The sequence below is a fragment of the Morone saxatilis genome, unplaced genomic scaffold, assembly GCF_004916995.1.
Source record: "Morone saxatilis isolate NCDOM2014 unplaced genomic scaffold, NCSU_SB_2.0 Contig14, whole genome shotgun sequence".
In the NCBI taxonomy this organism is placed as follows: Eukaryota; Metazoa; Chordata; class Actinopteri; family Moronidae; genus Morone; species Morone saxatilis.
Genome location: NW_023339696.1, coordinates 13,675,597 through 13,685,509, shown reverse-complemented (window position 1 = coordinate 13,685,509; position 9,913 = coordinate 13,675,597). Strand labels below are relative to the sequence as shown.

At 41.8% G+C, this 9,913-nt stretch overlaps 1 protein-coding gene across 1 annotated transcript in view; it reads right to left on the bottom strand.

Annotated features, from left to right (window-relative positions):
* Positions 1-7,656, bottom strand: part of cdc42ep4a (CDC42 effector protein (Rho GTPase binding) 4a) — a 12,578-nt gene extending 4,922 nt beyond the window's left edge. The window contains exon 1 of the mRNA XM_035655779.1: positions 7,394-7,656. The gene's annotated coding sequence lies outside the window, so the exon portion shown is untranslated. The remainder of the gene's footprint in view (positions 1-7,393) is intronic.
* Between the last annotated feature and the right edge of the window lie 2,257 nt (positions 7,657-9,913).

Below are 9,913 nucleotides of genomic sequence, written 5' to 3'. Positions count from 1 at the left end.
ATAACAAGTATAACTGAGGCTTAGACACAATGTGAAAACTTTCCATGAACTGCAAATGGTTTTGTGCCAAAACACACAAACAAGGAAACTTTTTTTGCAGAAACATATTTATTATTGAAGCTGCATGTACAGATTTTTTGGGGGTGATATAATGAGGGGAAATAATTCACACCCAGCCAAAAAAACAACTGACTAGTTGCTTCTGGGTGGCATAAACAGACGAGGGAAAGCATCCAGCGGATGAAACAAGGGAAGCTGGTGAAAGCCTGCCTCCTAGTCCTCTGTCCTCCACTAGGCCAGGATCATTCTCAACAGCTCAATGTGCCCATTGCCAGGACACAGGTTCTTCATCAACGTAAGCTAAATCCGATCCAGTAGCTCTGCATGCAGCAGCACAAACCTTCACCTTTTACATCAAAACTGATATGGTGGCCTCCTATATTTATAGCTTTGTGTGTCTTTGCACAAGTGTGCGTGCATGCACGTGTGGGTTTACACGTGAATGAAAAAAGGGGAAAAGGCCTGAGAAGGCAGCAGTTAGCGTGGGAACTACGGGGTCACAGACGGGGGGGGGGGGGGGACTTTATAAACAGACTTTCACAACACTCAGGGTCTGGCTGCAGCAGAGCCCCAGTGGAGACACAGAATGTGGGACAGAAACCGACAGGACGAGCTAACGAAGCACATCTGCATCATTTCTTTTTGACAGCAAAATCATAACCTGTCTACAAGCTTCTCAGAAAACTAACACACACTGCATACTGACCTAGAGACCTTTAGCTCTGGCAATTTTAAAGATGACGGACCAGTCATGATGTGGTATGTCTCAACTACCAGAGTAAAAAGCATGCATGTAAACACACTGTGATAAACTTAAGCACACTGGGAAGGTTTCCAATCTGCCGCCAATACTGCTTCACTTCTCTCATCTTTTCACATCTGCTTGCGTAAATGATATTCCAACCCATTTACCCAAATGTATTTATGTCATGGGAATGTAATGGTAGTTCTGTTTATAGATCACATAACTCAATTATCAATATAAATACCAAGCCTGGGTCCAAGGAGGGTTCTAAAACTGCTTAAATATCATATGGTTATAGCCACTACTTTGTGGGAAGAATATACACACCCAATTCTGAGGGAAAGGCACAGAAATAACTTAGGAAGGAGGTAAATAGGGGGTTCTTTTACTCAAAAGGCACGAAAAAGGGAGCACTAAATCAGACGGTTATATTATATATTCATGAGGGAGAATTTTGAATCTCAAAAGGAAATGCTGCAGCTATTTCTTAACTCTGCAGAGAGGATGCTACACAAGAGGAAGTGTTTTTTTGAGTCATAGCTAAAGCATGTGTATGATTCAAAAAACACTACCAAAATTAATATTTAAGATTTAAAGCTCAGCTTACAGAAAAAAACATCAGCAGACTGAATTTACTTGCGTGACAAAGACTCTTGTTCAATATGAGAAAAAAATATTGACATCCTGGATAATTTGTGCTTAAGACCAACATTACTTTTCACTTCTCTCACACAAGGCCGGTTAACACAAATACACAAGAGATCACTTACAGACAGACACACACACTCACTCTCAAACATGACTAATGGTCCATTTCCTTAATTGAGTATTGATGCGTTTTCTTGGTACTTATTTCATCCAGTGTGTATTCTAGTGTCTGACAGAGGGTAGCTGCTGCAGTGGGTAAAAGGTTGTAGTGGTGGGGGGGGGGCTTTCTGTCTGCCTCATTTGAAGGCACTGACCTGGATGGACAACCGCATGACCCGAGGGTGAAATGACATAAGGGGGTGGGAGGCCACATGCACTCAAATCTGTGTGGACAGACAGGGACTGAAATAGCTGGTTTCCTCTTGACAAACTGCTCTGCCCAGAAATCACCCCGACGATCATACCATTTGCAAACATCCCATTTGCTAGTGAAAACTCTCATTCATTCCCATATGTTTAAAAGTGCACCACCAGGAAGAGGTATACAGTTGTTCAGTAATAGCACACATGCTCCAGTAATTAAGCAGACAAATGGCCCCTAAAAGATAGGTATCTGCGATGCAACTTAGTTAGCCGGGCTGAATATCTCATTTAGGAGGAGCAGCCCAAGGACAAACAGTGAAAATCACATTATCTCTCAATCACACAGACAGGGAACAACAGACATCCAGCTAATGCTGCCCTTTGAGATAAATACAGCAATGAGAAAATACAGCTCTAATGAAAATTTACAAATAAAGCCCTCCTACTTATATAAAAGCCAGATTTAGCTGTTGCTTAATTAGCCCATTTAGGTCACTAAGCAGCATGCCATTTGCTTGCGGGGTTGTGGATTCAGATCAAGTTGTTGACCCAAAGGGTATCTTGAGTGTCCTCCCTGCCCTACAAACCCATTTTCCATGGCATTCTTCACCATGAAGTTCCAATACTGCAAGAAAGCCAAGGGCTCATTTTGATCAAAGTGTAAATCCTCTGTGGTCTAAAGAGCAAGGCCGATTTGAAATGTAGTGCTGTGAAATGCTGGAATTGATGATGAGGAAATGGCCAAGCAAGGTAATGGACTTTGACTGACCAGGTCCTGTTCACACCAATCTTGGCCAGAGCAAGCCTGCTTCTTTTGTTTGTGACCAACCTGTTTTAACACACTTTGAGAGATATAGAGATGAAACGATTTGTTCATAGACCACCATTTTGATAATCATTAATCAGTACAAGTCACTTTAGGCTCTGGGAAGCTGTGATGGAAACTTTTCATTGTTTTCAGACATTTCATAGACAAGAGAAATCATAATACCTAGATCGACATATAATCAAATCGGGAAATTGCCTACATAGATACACGACTGTTTTCTATCTGCCTTACCATAGGGATATAAATAAAACAATACTTATATGGCTTCTCTAAAAACCAAAAGCGATGCCTCTGAGAACAGGAAGGAGTCGATAACACAGACAGCAAAAAAAAACTCACATGTCAGTGTTTTTTCCATCCCCACTCATACCTGGCGAGTTAGTGTGAGACGGTCTGTTATGCTAATGTCACACCTCACCCAGCGGGACATTCTGCTTATTAAGGATCAAAGCACAACAGATTGTTAGAGCTTTCCTGCTAATAAGTGCCTGTAAGGTTTTCTTTTGAATTGGCAATCGTATCAGTGAGTGCTAAATCTGTAGCTATCCTTAGATCGAGGAGTGGAATATTTGAGGTAAGCAGCTTGGGCTGGAAGAACAAACTGAAAATAACCGTAACAGCGTTTAAAAATAACATTTTTCAGAAATGATTACTCAACTGAACAGACTGTTAATTCCTTATAATCAGTGTGAAACAGTAGCTGCATAAAAAAAGGAGCAACACTTAAACCTTGAAAGCGTCATCATAATCATCAATATGCCAACTATAAAAGAGCACGAACAGATCAGACAAGCGAGCGAGAAGGAGGGAAAAGTGATGGATGGATGATGACCAGGACTAGAGCAGCATTCAAAAGAGCCCCGACAGCCAATGAAAGGGTTCTTGGCAGAGAACAGGCCTGCAGCGAGTCAGCTCGACGTGTACCAGCTGACCTCTGATACCCGAGAGGAGATGACTTGTCTCTTTTACATTTACAGCCAACACAGCCTCCAGCGATGACACTCCATCTCTCCTCTCCGTCCTCCACTTTGATGAAACTGACAGCTTTTATTACAGACACAAACAGCGGATGGCAGACAAGAATGCTGTACTCCATTCTGACACGCTCAAGAGTGAAGAGCATTCTCTGGGCTAAACAAGACTTATAAACATCATTTTCATGTATCTACAATTCCCTTTATTTATACACAAACAGTATTGTCTATCCCTGCTCTGTGCTATCGTCTCTGATTTGAAAAAAAGTTACAGACATGCAACTGAAATGTCAGCCAGCATGGCTCAACATCAACGTCATCTGTGTGCTGGGCATGGTATCTAAATACAAAAAAGGGTGGTGGTGGGGCAGAAATTGGCACCACTCAGGCATTTAGAGTGTCTCAACATATCAGAGAGACTGTGCAGAAAGCACAACATTGGCATTATCAACACAAACGCATGCCAGAAATAACCACTTAACATTATTTTGTGTTTAGAGAGATTGCTAAAATCTTCCCGGCTTTTTCATTCTTATCCAGCTGGACCTGCAGGATCAAGGGCCAGCTCCAGGTCATCATTAACTGCCCCCCTTGTCTCCTCAGAGACATCCGAGTACAGAATGCCAACGTATTACTTCAGCAATTAGCCCGCTGCTTCTCAAAATCCTTGATTACGCAGACATAGTCGTAAGTGTTTTATGGAGAAATGCATTGGCTTGTTAAGGGGTACATCCACAGGAAGGGCAGGGAGAAAATAAGGCAGTAAACCTTCCCATCTCTGCGGAAATCTACTCAGCCTGCCCTTCCTGACCACTCATAATGTAAACATGGCTGTCCTCCATCGTACTGTATTACTGATGGGCTAACCAAACAAACACCGCTCATATCTCCATCAACACACAGTTTTAATAACCTACAGTGCTGTTGGACAGTGCTGGGACTGTGTGTTCAACAACAGGCCTGAATGAAACATGTATCAGTACATGCAGCGCCTCAGGTTCAGCGATATTTAATTATTGTAGAAGCCGAACACAACCGGATCTTCTGAGTCACCGCTGATGACAGCTCCGGCCTCGGGCCCAGGTGTCCGTATCATTGCCCAGGGCAGGCTGACAGACCGGGCCAGGTATCTCTTTAGGGCTGCAGAACACGAGCAAGGTTATTGTATATTTTGAAACTCTCGAGTGGAAACCGGTGCTGCTTCTCAGTGGAAAGAATGCGGGAAAATGATGGGATCCAGAGAAACTTGCTTTAAAGTGTGAGAGTGCCATAATTATAGGGTCAGAACAGCAGAAAAGCAACAAAATAAACAGGCTGGATGGAAGCCAAAGAAGCAGCTATCCAACAGGGGAGGGGTTTTTTTCTCTTACAAGAAAAATACAGGACACAACTGCGTATATAGCAGCAGACTCACTAAGTAGATAATAAGTTGACTATTCATGGGTTCTCTTTCGGAATTGAATCTTCAATTGATTGATTAATATAAATCAAATCAAATAGCCAAATGTTCAAACTGAGACCAAAATTGACTTACTTGTCAAAAAACCCTAGAGTCATCTGGTCTGCCATCATGACTTTTGCGAAGTTTTAAAACGATAAGCCCCTGTCATTGTCTGCTGCCACGCCGATATGTACTGCATCCAGTATTTACAACTATAGTGACAAGGAAACAGGATGGCAGAGAAAGAATAAACATTTCCTCTGCCTCATAACACCAACTCGAGCCCACCGGGTCACAATGCAGCAAGCTGGATAACACCAGAAAACAATGCCACCAAACAAAAGACTCAGGAACAAACACAGCATGAATACACTGACATATGAGACGCCCCTAGAATTTCATGTTGAGACAAGGTTAGAAAAAAAAAAAAATAGGTGACATTGTACTATTGAAATGTTGCTTTGTGTCACAAGTCAAACATCATCCATAAATTGTCTTCTGTCAGAATGAAAGTTTTCTACAACTGATACATTTCCCACCAAGATGGGATTTATGTGGTAATAACTAAGAGCAACAATAACAACCAAACATGTTATTTATGCTACACATCCTTCAAAAAGACCGCTCACATCCTCTATAATAATCCAAAAGTTCACTATCACCATCCTCAGAGGCATTCCAGGAAAAAAAAAAAAAACAGTTTATATTGGTATTTCCTGGAATGTGAAGGGGCTGGACGGGACACACACATTGCCTCAAATGAGCACACAAGCTGCAGACATGTTCAAACATGGATGCAGGACTTTACACTCGCCGACCACAAATGACACACTAAAGTTGCACTTTAGCATCACCACAGAAAAAAAAAAATGAAAGTAAGCTGCACAAACTCGCTCACTTTAGTCAACTAAATTCTGAGCAGGTTGTGTTCTCTGGGCTACGAGCCAGCTAACACTGTCTACAACACTGTGTTGTGCCCAATAACAGAGTGCTTGGCATTGGCAAAGTGTCCAACACCACACGGAGGAAGGATTACTTTCACCTTCAGGCACTAAACACATGTCTCCTGCAGGCAATTAGATGCTTTGTAATTTAAGAAACAGAAGAAAGTAGTGCAAGCAGAACCTGTGCGGGCTAGTTAAAATGTGTTGCCTGTTCTGAAAGCCATTTCAGAGGCACTTCTGGGGGGGAAAAAGTAAACAAGCTAAGCCTGTGACACATAAATCTTGGTGATGCTTGTTTGCTGTGTCGTCAACCTAAATCCATCAGAGTGAATGAGTTGACATCTCACACAAAAAGAGCCTCTGCGTGTTTCGGATAAGACAGGTCAAAAGTTGTATTTAAGCCTGTGAAAACAAAAGAAAGCCACTCAATTTGCCTCACAAGCGGAGACCTCTGATAATATTATCTCCTTAAACAATTGCTGAGGAGCTCTTATCAGCATGGCGGTGACGGAGTGATGGCCAACAAGCCTAAGGCCCATCGCCTTATTATCCCAGTCAATGAGCACCATCAGATGCCACTGTGACCCTAGCAAACAGGACTGGGATACGTGGGTAATGAACTAGACAAACAGGACAGGCGTGCATTGCATTCTGGGAGACAAAGTATGCAATATATGATTTTTTTTGTCATCTGTGCCAATTCAGGATCCTGTACTAGCAAGAAAATACACTTCACTCACTGATTAAGTTTAAATGTATTAGTACTGAGAAAAAACATGCATTTGTACAGGTATATCACATTCACTCAATATGCACTGCAAATCAAAATGTCATCCAACCACATGTTTGGCCTAATTTGGAATATTTTGAAGCTGAATATCTCCTATAAGGCCTATGAGAATTTTCTTTTGGTGAAAAGTGAAAGTAAAAAAAAGGACATAAATCAATGCATCAATTCCAGCTTCAAAGCATTCCCAAATGAGCTAATATCAATAAGAGATTAATAATGTTGCTGAGGGGCTACAAACAAATAAGCTCGATTCTAGCGAGACCACTTACATACCTCAAAAGAGAAACGCTTCAGAGAGCACAAAAATACGTCTAAGTGTCCATTTGACAGCACTCAATCCACTCTTGCATGTATCACTGTGCAGTGATTCGATCCCATAACAATAAAGCTCTGATTCTGGGTGGGTCAATGGCAGGAGAACAATAAGTAGCTGACCACAAAAGAGTCAGCTGCCTTGTGCGCACTGTGCGTCTCTGCTGACTCGCTGAATAAAGCCGCTCTGTCAAATACACATCTGAGCTGCCAGGGGAAAAAAAAGATACATTTCATGTCGTGGAAGTTTGAAGTGCAAGTACACACATTGAAGCCCACGCACTTACCGAGCATCCCATTCATAAAGCCGGGTGCTGCTTCACTTTTAGGCCCCCAGCAGGTTGACAATAGGGGGGGGGGGTTGCGATCATCAAACAAAAGGAGACGAAAAAAAAAATAAGCCCGCTCAATTCAACTCTCGGGAATCCAAATAAATATATTAAACGCAGACGTCTCTGTTTTTTTCAAATATATGTTTCTGTTGCTGTCACAGCATCCTCAGAAGCGGTGCGGCTGCTCTGAAGCGCAATAACTCACCACAATCCTCCTGCCTCGGTAGTGTGCTTGAACACGCCCTCTTTACATGGCTCCTTAAAGACACAGGCTGCCAGCTTGGGGCCGCTCACACAGGCCCGAGCTCATTTCCTTCACCCTTTAAAGGCGGAGTCTGTGTCATGAACTCTAATATGAAAAAAAGAAATTAGAAAATAAGTCATAATAAAAGCTTTAATACCAACCACTTCATGTTGTTTCAGTCTAATAGATATTAACAGAATGAAAGTGAAACAATTAAAATGGTTTGTTTTTAACCCATATTTGCAATGTTGAGCAGTTAAGGCTGTATTTATATTGTAAATAGCAATGTTATCTCTCTACCAAAGTACTGTGCATAGACCGTTTAGACTCCTGGGCACTGAGTGGGAAATATGCATAGTCATTGTGAGAGGTGCATTGAGTTTATTATAGGGAGACACCTCAATAAATTTAGATGGAGAAATAGAAAACACAAGCTAACAAGGCTAATAGGACCCAGTGACAATGGCACAAATAGGACAATGCACATCAGGATGTCACATGCAGGGAAGTCAGAGACATTAAAGCAAAAGTGTGAGGTTTTAAAAATAGCATTCCTGTCACAACCTACAAATGTCCCCTACACATTATTCACACTTTGAGGTAAGATGTTCAAAGGCTTTCACTGATTTCTCACATTCTTCGACTTTTTAGAGTGAGTGAACCTTTTTTTAACCTTGTGTATTCCAGGTTGATCAGCTACCCTGTGTCAGTGACTGCTCATTAGTAGCCTTTTGCAATGGAAATGAGAAGGAAGCAGACACGGTACACCCCAAGGCTGTGCATGCTCACCCTGAGCTCAAGAGAAAGGAATGTGTGAATGGTTGATAATTATCAAAGGGCAAAAGTCACTCTCCTCTACTACCTGGATAGAATGACTATTCACTTTTGTCTTCCACAGCTGTTTGATAGTGTAAGCCTTATCTATCCATGCTATTCTTATAAATCTCTGTTCTTCCCATAATGTAGTGAGCTGCATGGAGAGTGTCCATCACACACATTCAGAAGTTATTTCTTGCCTTTGGCTATGTTCCCAGTATGGTCTGTCCCACCAGCTGATGGGAGAACAGGGATCTTTATGATGAGAATTTGACTGCAGTGGCCTTTTGTCCAGCATCAAGCTGTGTTCACATTTCATGAGTAACTTTTTTGACATACCCATGCCCCAAAAAGTATCAATTGTATCACTCTCCCCTGATATAGGCTACATCTAAAATGAATATATGTGTGTATACTGGATGTTTGACTCTCTCTTGCACTCCAAAGACGGATATTTAAATCTGGTTAAGACAGGAAATTTGAGAGAATGCTCTTTCAAACACTGCAATAACTTGATTAATGTAAGACCTGCATTCATGTGCAGTTGGTCAGTAAGTAGTTTTTTCTCCTGGCCCTGATCCTGTCATACTGAGTGAACACAGACATTTCATGCATTTAGTGTTCATGAAGTTCTTTAAGGTGAGAAAGTTGTAATTACCTTCAATGCAGGGAATGTGAACGTCTCAATGATCAGTGTCAGGGATTTCAAGTAACAAAATCACTTTAATAAAATGTGGATGAATCATGTAAAATCCAAGTTAGCACATTATTTCCTCTATTCTAGGTGCGGCTAGGTGCATATTGCATTGGCAGCTTTAACAGCTGGCATAACAGTTCACTTCATCAGTTTGTACAGTGGTGTCTCAGCCTTTTCCTTACACCCTTCCCTTTCAAAAAGTTCATTCTCCATTGTGGCATTTGGAATTGCTGTCTGGCTTATTTTCCTACTTTCACCATCTGCTTGCAGTGACACTCAAACAGTCAGATGTTGAGGTTTATGTTGAGGGTTGTACATGGGACCCCTTTTCAGTACTGCTGTGTATCTCCTCTGCATGGGTGTTGTGATGCCAACAGATTAGATGAGAAGCTGTGTGACGTAATGATTTCTATCTTCAGTGCAGAGGGAACCTGAAAGGATCGGAGGCCCGCTCAAATGTGCAAAATAAGATCAGGCCTCACAGCTACACCTATATAAACCATACAAGAAAGAGAAGTGTGCCCTTTAACATTTTAGCTATGTTGCCTGTCACTTTGTGGATGGCAATTTGGGTGGGCATTTACTAAAAAGACACCATGGCAACATGTCTAGGCAGCCTTGATTGGCTGAACAAGTACATGAAAATTTCAGCACATTACCTTGCAGAGGACAATGGGGAAACCTGTTCGATGGTTTTGGTCTTGCTCACAAAACTAGC